Below are 12,613 nucleotides of genomic sequence, written 5' to 3' on the forward strand. Positions count from 1 at the left end.
GATCCGGGAAAAAGAATCTTCTCGGATACGGGAAATCCAATTGAACCCCTGTGCTTTTGTATTTAAACTACTTTCAACAGTTTCGAAGCTGCCATAATCTGCGATTCGGACCCAGGTCGAGACAGCGTCAAGACTGCTTGAACGGTAGGTAATGATCCCTCCGGAATCACGTGTTGGGATTGTAGGTGGGCAGTCATAATTTCAAAAAAAAAATGTCGACAGACAAAAATGTCGAAAAAAAAATGTCGACTTTCGTTTTTTTTAATTATATATTTATTTTAGGGGTTCGAAGTTAAAAAAAAGGGAAAAATTAAAAAAAAAATAAAAAAGGGGGGTTAGGGGGGGAACCCCCCATTTAAAAAAAAAATGCATTGAAAAAAAAAAGTCGACATTTTTTTTTTCGACATTTTTTTTTCGAAATTTTGACTGTCGACATTTTTGTTGTCGACATTATGACTATAAACCGGGATTGTAAATACAGCTTTTTAGGTTTAAAAGATGTTAACCTTTTATGGTTCGCCAGCAACATCTTAGGAAACACTTCGAACATAGGTTATTTTCTAGGTTTTCATGATTAATCTTCTGTAAGGCAAATATGTATTTATGAGGGCGTGAGACACATCTACCAACCGTCCTCTGCTCTCCCCTCACTCCCCCTCAACTTGCTGGTTTCGTTTTCCAGTGCCGAGTGTGCGTTCTCCTTCATTTGCAGTTTTGCCCGAAGGTTTGAGTTTGCACCCTGAGCCTTGAAGTTCTGCCGAAGAAATCGCCTCTTGTTTCCAGAAAGTGATGCTGCTCCACTCTCACCCTGGCTCATTGTCTAAAGTGGGGAGGCCGTGGCCTGACTTGATGTTTGAAGCATATGATATTCCTGGCGAGAACTGCACTATTTTGCAAGATTACCATTTATTTGTGCAGTTGGAGCAAGCTTTCAGGGGTCAATATCATTGATCTCCTACATCAATCTCCCAAGTGTATGTATGTTACAGGGATTTCTAAAGCACACCTCTGTCACTTACACAAAACTGGTGGTGCTCATTGTCAGGATATGATCAGGCACAGCTAATTCTCTTTCACTCAAGCCAGGCCCATCACAGAAGAGTGGCTTCAGCATGCTGGCAGTGTATGAATGGGTTTTCCTAGTGAAGATTTGTCAGGCATCGCCACTAACCTTTGCTCCGCATTGAAGGACAGAGGTGGCATGTTTCGAAGACCAGGGGCCTGAGGAAGGAGCTTTCCAAGCTGCCACACACTGATCTAGTGCAGGCGTCAATTTTGTTTGAAAAACATCCTTATAAAGTTCAGCAGTATTTCTTGCTCTATCCTCATCAGTAAACACTGGGACGAGAAAGGGGGGTAAACGCTTGCCTACGGAAGGTCATCTGCGTTACTGTGAGTCCTAATTCCCCTCATAACAGTCATTCAGTCCAATCCAGCTCCCTTGTATTGGGTAGGGTAGACCTTTACATGTCTCATGCCGAGTATTATAATCAGGAGGAGGGTTGCGCAGAGGGGAAGTGCATGCATGCCCTGCCTGGAAGTTATTTAAAATAAATAATGAGAACAAAAAATCAGATTTTTTTCTGGGTGTCTCTCTGATGGTGCGAGGTCTCCCCATTGTAAAGACTGTGACAGGGAGGAGTATATCTCAGAGTAATGGAGAATTCAGTCCATAGTCAGGCACTAGAGCCCACTGCACACACCAAGGACCCATGCCGACTCCTTGTTTCTCACGGCCATAAACATTCACCAAGCCAAGGTAGGATTTCAGCTAAATGCAGTCCACTGCACGCTAGAACAACAATCATACATGCATTCAGCCTTCCACATGCTTGCTCAGGGTGGCCCAACTCCAGGCCTCGAGGGCCAGATCCATGTCGGGTTATCAGGCTACCCCTCATTAAAATTAATGAGGTAAATTTGCATACAATGTGTCCCGGTTTATTACAAGGCACACGCCAGCCAGGGAACTCCTTCCCCTACAATGAATGTGGCACACACTAAAATGCGTTTTATTTTTAGTATACTATGGATTCTTTTTGAGTAGGCCTCCAACCCGTCCTGCGCCCAACCTCCACCAGTACCCTCTGTCACAATGGACTAGGAACCAGGCTGGTGTGTATTAATCAGATATTTTATTAATTTATTATTCAATGTAAATCAGGATAATCAAAATACAGCAGCCACCAAATTGTGGCAACAAAAATGCAATAACCTATCTAGAGCGACCAGGTTGAAAAAGACTTTTACGCTCACTTTTGTTTTAATGACAGAACAGGAAAATAATAATTCCACACAAAGTGATAGCGCCTACAGTTAAGCATACCCCCCTGAAACACTCACCCGCAAACATCAATTGGACTTGATTCAAGGAGTAGGAATATAGGTGGAAAATTGGTTTTGGGGTGAAGCCCAGCACCACAATATGGGAAGCCGCAAAGAAAAGGAAAACACGTTTTTGGAGCAAAATGGAAGAATGGGGTTTTTATTATTTCTCACAACTGCTAAGGGGCAGAATAGAAGAAATTCATACTGCTTACACCTAGGAGACAGGCAAAGTTTTAGAGAATACTAATTATCAAACCAGGACAAATAGAAATAGAGTTGGAAAATCGTTTTTTTTGTTGGGAGAAATCAAATGCAAAGGGAACATACAGTGATAAATGGAAATGTGTTTACACTGAGGCTTACAATGACAGGGAGGCTCTGCAAAAAGGGGTTTAACTCACAAAACTAAAATCAGTTTTGGTTCAAGGTTAACAGATGCAAAGAGGAATGACATTGGCAAATGAAAATTCGTTTAGAAGGGCATAGTTTAAACACAGGGACACATTTGGTTTTCATCTCAGAAGGAGATTAATTCTTTTGGGCAACGTTTTAATGACCATAACAATTAACAAAAACACTGGGAAAAAGATTGTTAGTTTCCAACACCCACAATCCCGATCCTGTGAAATTCAATAGGGGAATTAATTGATTTAATTTACAAAAATAGTAGACAAATGAGGGGTTTCTCAATGGGGATATGCTAACATACACAGGCAAACAAAAGATTCTTCTACAGGGAGATGGCTGAACTACACTTGCAATTGGGGTTTTCAATGGGGAAATATTGGATGCAATGCTACAAGAAATGAAGGGCTTATGCAATTTAGGCCTGGGGGAACTGCTAATTGCATAACAGGCCTTTGTTTAAGATTCATGACATCACTAATTTTACAATCTAGGGTAAATACCCTGCCATAATCCATGCCACCAGGATTGGACAGTTACCCGCTCTCTCTCCCGCCCCAGTCAGGGTTAGTTTAGGGGTTTTGTAGCAACATCTGTCTTTTCCCATTTATCACCATTCCTTCTCCTCCTTTCAACTTTTTGGCAAAAACGAATTATGTATCATAACTTCATAATTATACTAGCAACTGTCATATGAAACATATATTTTGCTTTAGCTGATAATGGGCGTTGAGATAGCCGACCGCCAAATCCGTATTATGTGGCATGGCCATGTGTCACATTTGTGTCATTTTCATAAAATGTACAAGAGTTATGAATATGTAAGTTACCCAGCATATTCCTAATTTAATTTTCCACCTTTTCACCAACTCTCAGATTTGTGACATGTTCAGATCAGCCGGAAACCTAGCCTAACTGGCCATTGCAGTTCCCGGAGTCACAGGTAAATGCATTTTATAACCCTAAAACCGCCTGGAAATTACATGAAAAATGGCATAAAAACAAAATAAATCCTCAGTCTGATTGCTGCACAAAATGCCTAAAAAGGAAATAGTCTTTTAAATTAAATGATAAGTGTTTCTGTCAGCAAATTGGATGGTTGCTTCATCCCCCACAGTTCTTCTGGGTCAGCCTGTAACCAGAGATTTGTAGTCTCTTTGAAATTAGTGTGGGTTCTTTGAAGTGGGTGCACAAAGGATTCACACCTTTTAGTCATGCATCAGCCACAAATGGCCTTCTTTTGTAGTCCCTGTTTTCCTGCCAGCCAGTCTGCAGAATAGGGAATTTTGACACCTTCACCTGCATCACATTTTACTGCGGTGTTATTAAATGGGAGGTGTGACATCCAGTTGGAGTAGTGCTTTTCATTGTGAAGTTTCTGCACCCAGCCAGAAAAGGTTTTTCCTGATGTAAGTGTCTCCAACTGTCACTGGAGTTTTGGGAGTGACCCATAATATACATTGCTTTGGTCAGCCCACACATCCTGTTCCATTGTTGTTTTTTTTTAAAGATGTTTTTATTTACAGGCCGTTCTCGTTCTTTCTCTCTCTCTCTCTCTCTCTCTCTCTCTCTCTCTCTCTCTCTCTCTCTCTCTCTCTCTCTCTCTCTCTCTCTCTCTCTCTCTCTCTCTCTCTCTCTCTCTCTCTCTCTCTTCCCCCTCCCTCTCTCCCTCCCTCCTTTCCCCCACCCCAGAACAGAACACCCCGAATATGGCTACATATTGTAGAATTCATTTAGTTTCATATTGATAACTGGGGTAAAATGCATGAGCAGAGCCACTTTGGACATAGATTATCAGTCCAAATGTACAAGTATTTCCTTGAAAGCACCCAGTGCCTCTGCACACACTTCATTAGATGCAGTGGAGTGGAAGTTCTCCCCTCAGGCTAGTCTCAGGAAATGTATGAGCCCTATGTCACAGTAAACAGGTCCACCAAATAAGTCAAGGAGGAGGATGGAGTGTGACTATTAATGGTAGGGTTTAAGTAATCCACCTACTCCCCCAAATAAAATAAAATAGAATCAAAAAGTGCATTTTTCTGCATGCTTTCACAAAAATATTTTCTAAAAAGCTGTATGTTTTAGAGGTGGTTTTGTTGGGCAGGTCCTGAAACATGCTGATACTTGAAGACCTGACAATGTACTTTAGTGCTTTATTTATCACTTTTGTGCCCATCAGCACATGATGTGCAGTGCCTTCTAGAAGCTCATTAAATGCAAAAGGAGAAATCGTGAAACACTCTGGCCTACTACTGGTCCTTCATAAAGTCTGTGCTATTAGAAATGACAGGAGTTTGAAACATTGTTCAGGGGAATATCATGTTCATCACCGTTTCTCAGTGGTGGTGAACAATCCCATGTAAATTCCTGATCTGGATAGAAACCGTGAGAATTTCCAACATGGCAAGGCAATTGATATCTGAGTGCTCTAATTCTCAATACGGACGGGGCCTAGCGTGCAGCGGGATATACCAGGCAGATGACCAACAATGCCAGGATGCTACTCATTTTGTCAGGATGCTGCTAGTAACATTAAGGCACTGCTCAATGGGTGAGGCCGCTGCTCAAATGGGCCAGGGTGCCGCTCGATATGCTCTTGGTGGCGCATTCAACTGACCTTCTTCTGGCCCCTTATCTACTGGCATTCCAACCATAATACACTGATGGGCTGGCACCCCCGTTGCTTCTAAATTAGGGGGGCCAATAAGCCCATGTGGAGGTCCCTCATGGTGGGAAGGTGTGAGAGTAGTCAGATTTCTCCTCCTAGCTTCCCTGCTCTTAGGCTTCTGCTGCTGCCGCTTCCCCCTCTTCTGGTGACAATTCATGGAAGTGATAAGTCCTTGCAATGCCACACATTATCGCATTCTTTTGCCAGCTACCACAGGGCTGCTCAATAGTCAGTTCCAGTGGGTTGGAGAGTAGACAGGGGCCCTTATATACGCTGTATGTACTTTCTAAGAGTGATTGAAGTCAGTCGGAGTGACATAAGCAAAAGCCACTTCAGAAAAGTTCAGTGCCTTGTATAGAGACTGCCAGATAGAGCTAATTTTACAACGGTTATGTCAGCATCAGTTCACATTCAAGTTACGAAGTCTTGCCTGTGATTGTATATGCCGGTTTAAGGCACATTCAACTGTGTATTTGCTCGACCTCCATATCACCACTGAATGCATCTCCCCAGACAGACCGAGGCAATCATTGTTCTATGCAGTAATAAATGTGACAGACCAAGAACTGCGTGATTTACCAAACCAGCACCACCAAAAATATTCTGGACATGAAAAGAAATAATGCAGGAAAAATTCAAACACAAATTAGGAAAACCAACCTGAATTCACAGGTATTGGTACCGCACTGCAGCGCGACTAGTTGCAAGACAAGGAGTAAGAATTTAGAGCACCGCACTGAAATCTAATATTTTACATGTGTCCATAATCATCAGGAAATGGTACAAAACCTAGACGCAACCCCTGTTCACCTACCAGAGCTCCGTGCCTGCGGTCTGAAGGGGCAAGGCACCTTGGCTTTCCAGAGCTACATTTCGCAGTGGAAGGGACAAGGCCGCTGGACTTGGAGTGAAAGGGGAGACTGGTGGCCGGAAGGAGAAGGAAAGAGCAGTTTCCAAAGAAGGACCTCCGCATGGCCATTCTGTGACCATCCCCAGTTCTCCTGGCGATGCGGGACACCCAGTCAAGCATCCATAAGACGATTAAACAGATCCAGAGATTCTCAAAGGCATGTGCCAACAAGGTGAACGGGACCAAGTCTGAGATCATGCCGCTGTTGCAATGCGGCTAGAGACACCTTGTTGTGGCTTTAGACATTACATGGCATCCAACAAAAATGAAATGCCTAGGTATATGGATTTCACTTGACCTTCTTAAAATGATGCAGCATCATTTTGGTTTCTTGCTAATTAAAATCCAGTCAGACTTGGAGAGGACGTCACTTCTGAGGCTATTGCTTTGGGACAAGCTGAACAGTCTCAAGATGTAGAGTCGATGCTGAATTATAGCCTGTCGATGTTACACCTGAGAGCTGCATGGCCCTTGTTTGGAACCCTGGGCTGAATGATGCAGAAAGTTCCTTTGGGATGATAAGTCTCCCCATCTCCCTTAATAGAAGTTACAACTGCACGTGGGACTTTGGGTTATGAATACGCCGAACTACCATCTGGTACCATCACTTTGCGTAGCATCGGCTCATGGCTGCACAGTGTTGTCGATGAGGGGGTGTCGGCTGAATCCACTGAGTCTTCCTGCCTCAAACCATGTGCCCTCATATTTATGAACACAAGGCCTGCAAAGTGTAAAAACCCACTGACAAAATTTGTGAAAGAAATCTGGGTGTCGCTCTCGAAGATTCCAGGAGTCCACCTTTACCTTTTCCTGGATGCCTCACTGTGGTACAACCTGTCGATTCGGATCAACATAAGGGAGGTTTTCTGGCCCAGGTGGTTTCTTGCTAAAGTCTGTTACATTGCTGACATGGTGAACGGCAAGAGGTGGACCCCCTACGGGCTACAGTGGCCTAACAGACTGCCCGTTCTCTGAATACAGGTTGCTGAAAGGGGACTTGACTATATAGCTGGTTGATGGGCCCCTGGCACTTTATCAACAAGAAGTTTGGCATTGCTCCATTTCACAATGGAAGGCCTCCACCAAGCTTCAAATGCGTATAGGATGCTCGGAGCGTGTGTTGCAGGGTCTCCAGACATGGTTTAGACCTGTGCGTAAATACTGTGACAAGAGCTGGCTCAGGAGTCCTGGAAACAGTACTGTAGCAATGTCCATTTCCCCTTGCTTGGCTTGAGTATGTCGGCCTGCCCCTATCAAGTGGATGAACAGAGTCAACTGGTCACCTGTCCACATGCACAGCAGGAATCTGATACCCAGAGGAGATTGCTGGACATTTAACAACTCCAGAGGAACTATCGACCACCTGATTTGGTTGTGCCCTAGAACTGAGGAGTTCTGGAGAAAGATTATAGAAAGAATTAAACTTGTCTTGGAGAATAGCATTCCAATGAAACCTACCATATTTATACTTGGAGATGACAAAGTCGTCTGGGGTGCAATGTTGTCCTATGGGGTGCAATGTTGTCAAAGAAGATATTACCTAATTGGACGTCAGTTCTAGGCTTGAGTGCCAAGGACTGGATAAATGATCTGCTTACTGGCTTGAACTAGCCATTTATAGACACAAGGTACACCGGCACATGTGTAATAGGATCTGAACAAGTGCTGCGCAGGTCTCTGGTGGAATATCGGTCACCATCGGCACCACATTCACCTTGCCCCAAAGTGATAGCGTCTGAAGTGGCCTTCCTTAGTTCGACTCAATTTTAAGCAGCAACAGGCCACCAAACAAGAAAGGGATTGTGAGAAACCAGATCCCAAGGTGTTTTATTTCATTTATTTATTGGACGTTTGCATGGCGCCACAAGACAAGATGAGGGCCGGGGGAATGAGAATCAAAAAGTAGACCAACAAAAACAGTTATATTGGCCTTGTGAAAATCCTACCGGGCAAGTGCGTGATAAAGTGGTAAGTGCAAGAGGGAGGAGGAGGGAGTAGAGGGAGAAGTGCAGGAGTTGGAGGCCCCCAAGGGTATGTGCTGGGTGGGCCCAGGCGGCAAGTGCCAGTGAAAGGGGGTGGGAGGAAGAGTGTGGTGGACATGGAGGACCAAGTTGGACTAGTCAAAGGAAAGGAAGCCCGAGGGCAAGTGCTTGCAAAGGATACTGGAAGGACTGGTAGGGAGTGGTCTGGCCCCTGTATGACTCTGAAGGGACCAGGGGCCAGTCACAATGGCAGATGGAGAGTTAGCAAGGGAGGGAGAGAGGGAAAGAAGAGGAGAAAAGGAAAGTCTTGAGAAGTTTCCGGAACTTAAGAATATCCGGGTCAAGCATGAGGGGGAAGAGGAGGACGTTCCAGAGGGAGGAGCCAACCGAGGAAATGGATCTACCTCCCAATCTCTGCTTGGAGAAGCGTTTGACCTGCAGAGAGTTGGAGCCATTAGACCAGAGGACTCTGGCTGGGAGGTATTTAGGGGGGGAAAGCTTGATGTAAAGAGGTCCCAGACTCCAGACACCCTTGTAGATGATGCAACGGGTCTTGAATTTGATCCTTGCGGCCCCTGGAAGCCGGTGGAGGGTGGGTTGTAAGACACTCTACCACAGAGTGATGTGGTGAATCAGAGCAGAGTTTGAAGAATGGCTATGCCACCGGAGAGAGGAGCTCTCCAGGTGTTGCTGCATTTGACTCCGGTTTATGACATTCACCGGAGTACAAGCAGAGTAGTGAAAGCACCAGCTACAGAAGGCACGAGCGAGGAAAATGTTATCGGAGCTGTCAGTCACATGTGCAAACCCAAAGAAGAAAGAAGGAGCAGCGGGTCTATTGGATGCGCATGGAAAGACCAATGAGTTTATCTTTTTCAGGGAACCCTGCAATGCTCCCAACCAGACCACTAACTCCTGATAACATTTTTGAATACCAAACTATTGAATGGAAGCCAATTAAGCGTATCTCTTATGTGAAAAGAAACAGAATTGAGGAACATTGTATCCACCAATATAGAAGTGGACGCAGCTTTTATATTAAGAGAGATCCAGTTGAGGAACATCGCAACCATCATTGTCAAAGCAAAATGGGGATATTATTTAACCCAAATATAAAATAATATTGCAACCACCTTTGCCAAAGTAAAAAGGGAATAATATTCAAACTGAATGTGATTTAAAAGGCATATTATTTATACAAGAACATTATAACTAATATTGCCAACGACTAGGAAAAGCAATTAAGGGAAATCAGTATTGCCAAAACCAAAGTAGGGTAATGGAGGGAGAACAAAATGACAGAGTGGAAGTCCTCCTTGTAATAATAATCAAGGGGGAGAGGAATATTATTTGACTTGCCTGGGACAAGCAAATCAGAGTGAGAGATATTGTCCATGTGTTGTGACCTATTGATGAAACAATTGTTGATTTAACTTTTCCACATTGAGAATTGAAGAGTAGAAAGTCTGAAGCAGCCACACCACAGAGTACTTGTGTTAGTGGTAGGAGTTTTATCCTGGCAGGTGAGTACACCAGGAAAGGGATCATCAGTCATTATTCGTGGCAGGTTAGTGTACCAGGAAGCAGATATTGAAATACTGTAATGTGGTAGAGAGTTGTGGAAGCAAGAACATTGCAAGTCCATTATGTTGTGATGAACTGTGGAAAAATCGTCCTGACAAAACCTTGTTGTTTATGAAGAAGTTGTTCTCCAAAGAAGTGAAATTATGTTGAATATTTATTGAAAGGATGAACACAGAATCTTTTTGCTCAAGCAAGAACTGTTGAACTGTGAGAATCATTTTGAAGAGTGATAAAGCCTGTTCAGCACCAAGTGAAAGACTTAAGGATTGAAAAGAACTTTGTGTTGTATTTGGATCAGAATTTTGCTATTTAAAAGAACTTTCTTGATTTGAACTTTGGTTTGGAAAATCCTGAATTAATCATGGGGAAGGGGATCCAACCCTGGTTGTAAGGATATATTTTTACAGAGTTTATGTTTGAAAATAACGTATATATTTGCATTTAAACAGCCATTTGATACGTATATCATTTTGTTGTAAGCAAACATGGGAGGGACAGATAACTTTCATTCAAGTGTTTTCCTTAGTTGGATAGGTAGGGAAATCCTTCTGACCCCTCACAGTGGGGTGATGGCAACTATAGTGCAAGCGGCAGTGAGGGAAGCAGAACCCCAAGATGCGGTTCAAGAAACTGCTGTCTAATGGACAAGAAGGTCCAGAGTTCTCTGGTAAAGAGTACCAGGAACTCTCTCCATTGCTGGAAAGGAGTAAGAGAGATTTTTTGTGGACTGTATAAAGAACACTTGAACTGCCATTTGAAGAACAGGGACAGAATAGGCTTGGCATTATTAATAAATGTGTCAGACATGCCACCTCGTTTGTCTCCTGATTCCGGGTTACAACCACCCCCTACTGCCAGGATCCCCTATTGCATGCGGTGAGCCTCAATATGTCTACTACTACGGTTCTCGGTACCGCTAGCAAGCTGTATTAGCTCTACCCAGTGCATGGGAAACTATATCTGATCATCTGCTCATCAATGAGTCTTCATCATTATATCATTGCCTGAATGTTTGCTTTGGATGTAGGCATCTGCTTCTTCTCAAAAATGCACTGTTGATGATACTCATCTGTAACCACTGATAAAGTTCAGGAGGTCCCTCCACAGGGACACTCTGTGATCGCCAGCTCATCGCCCTACCCTGGCTGGCCAGACCAACCATTACATCCATCAGGTGGCCAATACTGGAAAACAATGAAAGCGATACCGGTATAGACCTGTCTGCCCTCCAGACCCTGATGAAGGTGATGAATGCGTTGCATTTCTCTGGCCATTGTGCCCTACCAACTCATCCTGATATGCTAAAGGAAATTAAATAACCCTTTCCCCTGGCCCTTATTTATGCTACAACATTACATTGCCTTTCCCCATTGACACCAGCATTACCAGTTGAAATGCAGCCAATGCAGGTTGTTATGCTAGTTATTGCACCCATATCCTCAGGCAAGGGGGCAGGTGTTCCATCACCTGAAGCAGCAGCACACCGTGGATATGCAATCGCATGAACATGCCCAGGTTGGCATCATTGGCTTCTGTACCCAGTTGCCACAATCAACTTAGGTCTCCTTGAGCCTTTGATACAGCATGATCCAGCATTTCATGGAGTTGGACATGGCTTGATGGATCGGGCTTCTTGATGAGAAACCATATCCCACCATGAGCCCATGTCTCCACCCCCACCATACATATCCAGTGCAAAGTCCCTGGTGGTGATAACACACTTCTCTACCGCCGCACTATGCACACCTTCCCATAAAGATGAATGAATGTGGCCGCACTGGGATGCAGGCGGGATGCACAACTGTGCATGTGGAGTACATATAATGCATTTATTGCATTCCCATTATCCATACAAGAGCAAATGGATATTGTTCTCACATGACCTGCCCAGAATGCATTTCCCAAGAGTCCCTGCCTGTCCTCTGCCGACTTGGCAGCTAACACTGATTCAGCAACAAGTGCCCGGCGACAGGCAGTCTACAATGATGCCCAGACACAGGTGGCATGCAACCCAACCAAACGTGCCTTGGGCCCACTGAAGGGCAGATCTAGAGCTCTGCTCAAGATCAAGGCAATGGGGGAGGGATTGCATAGACATTGGAGGTGATTGGCATCTGACACCTGGCAATCCCGCATCCTGTACCTGATGCCAAAGTGTGGGGTGGGAGGTCAGGGAGGTGATGCAGAAGATAATGTGCTGCCCCACACACCTGCCCATCCCGATGCCATTAAAGAAAGACTTCAGGCAGAGAGCTGGCAAGTTGAATTCTTTTTAATAAGCCAAAATACAACAGAAAGTGGATCGAATGGTATGTTGATTGCCACATGCATAATTCTACTCTCAAACACCAAGACAATCTCTCCAGGCTTCCCTTGCCACCCTTCCTCTTCCTTGACCCCAATAGACCCCTCTATATTCCCCTAACCATGCTACTTCTTCCTAACTCCGGCATGCCACCAGCTGCTGAGCCATCATTCTTGTTTTTCCCTTCTTGGTACATTTGGGGTGGCTGCGGTGGAACACCAGATCCCCTGGCAAATCCTCACTCCATTCTTGCAATGCACATTCAGATGGATCAACCGGGGGTGGAAGTGGGTACCCTTTATGGGGTGATGGCACTGTTGGAGTCACACACCAGCGCCATTATTGCTGGGTCCTGTCTTTTCGGGGCCCGGATCAGGCTCAGGCGTGCACTGGCATGTTCCCTGGTTGCCTTGGCGATGCGCCTGCTGCAT

The sequence above is a fragment of the Ambystoma mexicanum genome, chromosome 1p (assembly GCF_040938575.1).
Source record: "Ambystoma mexicanum isolate Mex_15411 chromosome 1p, UKY_AmexF1_1, whole genome shotgun sequence".
In the NCBI taxonomy this organism is placed as follows: Eukaryota; Metazoa; Chordata; class Amphibia; order Caudata; family Ambystomatidae; genus Ambystoma; species Ambystoma mexicanum.